This window comes from Pinus tabuliformis, chromosome 9, assembly GCF_031772625.1.
Source record: "Pinus tabuliformis cultivar Carrire ecotype Pingquan chromosome 9, CPIR1, whole genome shotgun sequence".
Lineage (NCBI taxonomy): Eukaryota > Viridiplantae > Streptophyta > Pinopsida > Pinales > Pinaceae > Pinus > Pinus tabuliformis.
This window is the reverse complement of record NC_142307.1, coordinates 2,024,617,340-2,024,624,010: the sequence shown is the minus strand read 5'-3', so window position 1 is coordinate 2,024,624,010 and position 6,671 is coordinate 2,024,617,340.

Below are 6,671 nucleotides of genomic sequence, written 5' to 3'. Positions count from 1 at the left end.
ATCGTCGTTTAGGGTGTTCGACGAACACCACAGATGAAAAGTCATCACGTGATTCGATGGGTCTTCACCTGGATTTCCATTGAATTTAGGAATGTCAGATGGAAGTTTATGAGGAATCGCTGGCCACCAAGGGGCATAAGCAATCGCATTGTTGGTTAACCAGTGTAAATCGGGTAACTCTAAAGTCGCCACGAATGGTAACTATTGATTCAGGTTAGGCGAAGCATAACCAGGGTACGATGGAATCGCTTGAGTAGTGGGCCTTTGCATACCAGCATAATGTAATTGATGTTGGTATGACTGATACAGTTGGTGGACTTGACCACTGTAAAGTGGTTGGTTTTGACCGTTTTGGATATACGGTTGTCCACTGTTCGCAAAGATCTGCTGCTCAGAACCTTGGTACACCTGCTGGAATTGTGGTTGTTGGTATTGCACTAGCGATGGTTGTGAAGCCATGTTCTGTTGTGCTATGCTAACCGTTGGACCGAGGTGTGGGGTAATTGTACCCGTTTGGACCCATGTCGCCCCACCAGTTGGCGATTCTGGTTGTGACCCATGTTCAAGGGGCTGTTGCATTACAAACTGAGGTTGACATGCAACAGGCATCGCTTGAACTTGTGACACTGTTACAATAGCCGGTGTGGTTGGGATGTTCGTCATAGGTACACACTATTGCATAGAATATACAATCCTTGGTTGTTGAGGTGGCATAGGTACCCAACTACTTGATGCAATTCTAGTATAACCTGAATACTGTTGTGAACTCCCGTATGGGTACCCTCCCGGAGGGGGTAATGAAAGGGCATACTGCCCCCCATATGGTAGCAATCCGGAACTCAAAGGGATTGATTGTCCTTGGGGACTGGATTGCGCAAATTGACCTCCAAATGGATCAATTTGGCGAGTCTCAACATAAGAGTTTCCGGATATTACTCTGGATGAACAAACTGGAACAGACCATACTGTCGAAATAGTCCCTTGGTGGACTCCTTCTAGCTGTTGTGAGCTAGTCGGGACAGCTGGTATGCCGGCAAACATTGTCGGAGTGACAGCAGGGGCTTCTGCTGTCGCTGTGTCATTTGACACAGTCCTAAATGATGACGGTTGTTCAGACATTTTAAGTCTATCCAATAGATTGCCTAGCGATTCTACAGGAACCTCCACTTGTGGTGGATTAACTTCTGATGAAGGAAATAGAGTGACCCCGACTCCAAAATGGGTTGGAGTACTTGCTTGCGGATCCTCTACAATTTCCTCTATCGCAATCAAACCCGGTGGAAGAGGGAGACCGTCAGGTCCGTAAAATATTTCTGGTGCCGAAGAAGTGGTTGTTTCGACAGCGACAGTTGTTTGAGGAACAAAACTCTCTGGACCAGTTACAGATAGAACTGGTTCAGTTATACAAGTATTTGCCCCCAGACTAGGATCAGTATTACTGTACTTCTGTGGCTGTTGAACTTCTTCTATAGAGGCAGGGTTTCCAGAAATTTTTGGAGTAACCGGAACCTCAGATGTAGTTGGAACACTTGTTCTAACTTTTAAAGGAGATTTTAAACCGGTTAAACGAGTTCGCTTTGTCCGTATTGTTTTCGATTCCGGAGACAAAGACGGCTGACTCGTAAGCCTCCGCGAACGACGGGGTTTCAATTGACTTTCTTCCACGATTGCGGATTACTCGATCAACCAAAATATTAAAAGGGGAAATTTGTGTTTCCGAATTGAATGAATTTTATTAGACGCTTTTAGACACAACTTGCTTTTTCACTTTTTAAAAGTCGAGAAAAAGCTAAAGATGACTCTAGTCTCCTTCGATGTTTTAACGAGCCCGAAGTGACAAATGCTCGGATGGAATTTTTCAGTTATAGAGTTTGAAGAAGGCCAAAAGAAACTACTCTGGAGTTCTAGGCAGAGGGTGTGCCAAACTTTTCACAAAACCACAGAATACGTTTTACGGTACGGGTGGTCGATCTTCGTGAATGCTGTGTTCACTGCATTGCGATCAGTAGGGCGACCGACACGGCTTCCTTTGGATAAAGGCTTTATTCCTATAGGGGTCTCCCAATATATACGCGACGGTACATGGGAGCACAATCCGTATTAGTGCCACCGACTCTCAGGAGGAATCACCCACCTTCTTCGAGATCGACAGTCACTATGTTTAACGACGCCGGAACACGTCTCTACCTTAGACCTCTATGTGTTTGCGTTATGTTTCAAAGCGTTGTTAGGTTCATTCAATATATTTTAAGTTGATCTTTTTGAAGTTTGCCTTTCAAGGTTCACCACGAGATGTATGATACAAATTCCTAAATGCAGTCTAAGATGATAAGCAAGCTTTTTCAATCTTTTCGACTTATGAAAATCTTATCTACTGAGGGAAAAGAAAGACATCATCTTTTCACACAGATCATAGAGCACACACTAATGCACTTTTTCCTAAATCAACATGCAAACTTATCAAATGCAAAATGCACAATGTAGGTATTTCTTTTCTCTTTCTTAATGTTGATGTACTACAAAAAGAAAGCTGTTGTATAACTTTGAATTCAATTTCAAGTGAAAGCAAACAAGCTTTTGTCCAAAATCAAAAGACACCTTAAGATTTACTTGTTTCAACACTAGAAATACATAAATTCAAACCATACGATGAAAGCAAAAGCTCAATCAGCTATGATCAACAAACAAACTAACTCTTAAGATCAAAACGACACTTATCACAAGTCTAGATCTAAGAGGCCACAGCAAGACTAGTTCACTTTCGTTATGGGAAACTGAAAATGATATAAGAAATACACAAAGAACAAACACAGTTTCTTTATACAACCGAGGCGGAATAGTGGCAAAGAAAGGTGGTTTCAGATAGGTATATTGACTGATAACAGGCTGCAAAAACAAGGATGAAAACAGGGCAATAGGAAGCAGAGAACCCCAGTTACACAAGGCAAAACTGGTTCAGCGCAGGTAGTACACTGTCAATTTGACATTCAGCGCAGGTAGCCCCTTCGGGACTTGCGATGAAATGCAGATTGCCTTCACAGTGCCTGCAATGAAGAGAGAAACTCTCGTTTCTCTTGGTTTCCGGGTTACAGATTGCTCAAAAATTCACAGTTTTTGGCCAAATCAAAAGCTATCAATCAAGTACACACTAAAGGGTAATTAGGAGGATGAAAAGATATCACTAAGAGCTGTTCAGAGTCCTTGTGGATCAGCTCTTCAAATCATAAACATGCCCGGAAACTGAGCTAGAGTAGCTGCCCTCTACTTTGCATTTGAAAGATTCAAATGCAGTTCGATTCGGTACTCCCTGTGTTTAGGAAATGAATAGCAAAAACACAAACAACCAACAAGATACGATCCCCAGTGGAGTCGCCAATTTGTTGTTGGGAAAAGTATCTAATACGGAATGACCCTATCCCACTCTAAGGGTGGTAGTACCTCAGCAACAACCGAAGCAAAGCTATCTAAGATTTCTTCTTTATGAAAGTAAAATAGAGGAGAAAGAGATCCACTAACCGATGTCTTTCGCTATTGGTTGATCCAATCTTCTCTCCTCACTGCTTGCTCCCAGTTCCTTGCTCTTTCACTGGCCCAGCTACACCAAGATCCTGCAAAATGGCAAGAGAGGGAAACTACAAGAAGCATACATTCATAATTGATTCAAGGATTAGAATAAATCAAATACACAAGTATAACAATACATCATTGAGACACATGTATATAGAAGAACCTCAAATGCTTTATTAATGGAAGAAGTAAAGTTCAGGAAGTGATACAACCATAAGAGGCCCAATCCAGCATCACCTTCCCAGCAGAAAGAAATCTCCTCTTCACCTCCTTCAAAGCAAATCACCCAATAGTTCTAAACTCAAACCAACAGCACTTCCTTACATTCACAAAATTCCAGCCTCCTTAGACCTCATGAGAGAGCTCTATATATAGGAGTTTTGGAGAAAGGATGAGTCAGCTTGAGGCTAGCATGAAGCTGACTAGTGTCCTCTCTCACTTCAGTTATTCTTCAGTTCTTGAGTCCACTTGGAGGTTCTTGCTTCCACTTGGAGATCTAGACCCTCTTACTCATCACCAGTCGAATTCCTTGATCCAAGTGTCATTTTGGAAGCTTCCTGGGCATTGACACCTTGAGGAATGATTGTGCCACATGTCCAAACTCGCCCAGCGCAGGTAGCCTTCTTTGCAGTTGACATTCAGCGCAGGTAGACAGTGGAGCACTTGACATTCAGTGCAGATGCTCAGTGGAGCAGTTGACATGATCCAGAATTGCCTTGTTTTTGAGTGTTTTCAGGTGGAGAACTTTTATTCAGTGCTGTGGTTTGCTGACCTTGTTCCTCTAGGGGTAGGAACAACATGTTTAGGGACTTTGGATCCCTTAGATTATGGACATTTCATGCTTCATGCTGTAAGGCACAAAAATGTCTATAACAAGGGCAGTTCAAATAGAGACCCAGTTGAGATCAGATGAGGGACAGTGTACTATCAGATGCTAGGGTATTTCTAGTAAGTATTCCTTGCATGAGGAAGGAATCTATTTTCTTCTATGACTACGTAGTTGGACCTGAGGTGACATCAGGTATGATCAAGCCAACTTACAGCCTATATAATGAGGCCTAGGTAGTCCATGATTTTCATCTTCTCATTGAAGATCATTAGAGTACAGAGAGAGCAGGATAGCTTTTGAGTTGATTATTTTTGTATGTTGTTGAGGATTTCCACTTGATTGATAATACAGAGATGGGGTTTTAGGCTGGTGCTTTTCCCGGATAAATTATTCTGTGTTATGTGTGATTGATTCCTTCTTATCAGTTATATGTATTCATGCTTGATGTTGCTCATGTTCAATTAAGCTTCTGCTAAGTTTATGGTAGATGTAGATCTAATATTATGCTTTAGTACATTGCATATATCAGTTGGATCTGCAGGTGAAATTTCTACATGATATCAGTGAGCTAGCTGATTTGTAGACAAAATTCTACAAATAAGGCATGACAAATACTCATATCGCACACCAAACCAAAAAATAGATAAAGCATCACACTCCTATGTACAATATGTACAAGCACAATGCAGTCCAATAACTCATGCTAAAGTGTGCCCATAATAGGGCATAGGCCAAGGGTTTCTATACATGAACTCATGGAGGAGTTGAGGTACCATATGGTGCACCAATGTGCAGCCAAGCCAAAGGAAGTCAAACTACCCAATCCTGAGTGGTTGACCATGCCACACACATTCTAACATAGTCGCATTGTCAAAACTAACCACAGGACATAAGGGAGGATCATGACATAAAGGAGGCATAAGATGCTCGTCGACAAGTGGTGAGGGAAATTCATTGGCAAGTTTGGTAATAGAATCCCAAGACTTGACGTGGTCCAAAGGTGGCACTTCCAAGGAGCCCTGAGAAGATGCCCCTTGGGTCGATTCAATATTTTTGATGCCACGCTCTACCTCTTCCAATTTGGGAAGAATAGAGGCATGAAGAGGCATAATCTCCCTAGGATGATCAATAGGTGAATCCATGACCTCCAAGATGACTTGTTGAGAATAAGACTCATCATCAAGGGAGTCATGTGGAATAGGCAGAGTGACGATCTATGTGGGCAAAGGAAACTTATCATATTCCGTATTGGGATGGAGTTTCTGACCAAGATCAGGAGGTATTGACAAGACTGCTAGAGAGGCAATCCCTTCCACAACAGGTGGTGGAGGATGCTCACTAGCTTGATCAATTTCCATAAGATCAAGCGACACCACCAAAGGATCAAGAGGTTTATGGGGTCCACAGGTGTCAGAAGAGATCATATGCATAGGATATTTAGAAGATGATGAAGGAGTGGTAGGAGGAGGTAATTGAGGAAATACCCCAATAAGTGATAAGATTTTAAACAAGCCCACACCAACACTCTAATACTGACCAGGGTTATCTCCCACAAGTGGTACTGAATTCCTTGTAGTGGAATTTTGGGCCGATGGCATGCAATAGTCAAGCTGGTCGATAGTGACGATCTTGCCTTCATGAGGAAAGTAAAGTAGAAGAAATACAAATGATACGACTGCGTTCATCACATAAAACCAATTACGTCCAAGGACTAGGTTGTAATCTAACGAGGCGTCGACAACTTCGACATCAACATTTACAATTTTACCTCCTAACTCAATGGAAAATTTTGGAAGAACTCCTTTAGGTACAAAATTGTGACTGTCAAAGGCTTGGAGAGTGGTGTTGGACATGGCGAGTGCAAGAAGACAAGAGCCTTCTAGAAAGATACTGACATAACACACATGGAAGAGCCTTCATCCATCAAAGTGCGATGAATATTCTTATGGAAAATACACACAATGATTTGAAAAGAAATTTGATGGGAAAGGTGAGGAGCGGATTTGTTGGAATTAAAGGTGATGAGACTAGAGTCAGACAAATCAACTCTTCCAATGGCATATAATAAGGCCTTACGCTACTGAGGACAACTTTGCAAAACCGTTAAGGAAGACATGGCACAAGGAGCCTGGGAAAGATCTTCAACAATACTGTAATGTTGAGCAGCCCTGGCAGAAGGATTGTGTGTCATCTTACGAAGAATACCCTTTGGGGGGTGACAGACAGGTTCCATAGGGTTATCCAAAGTGAGAGTTCCACTGGAGGTAGTTGGAGC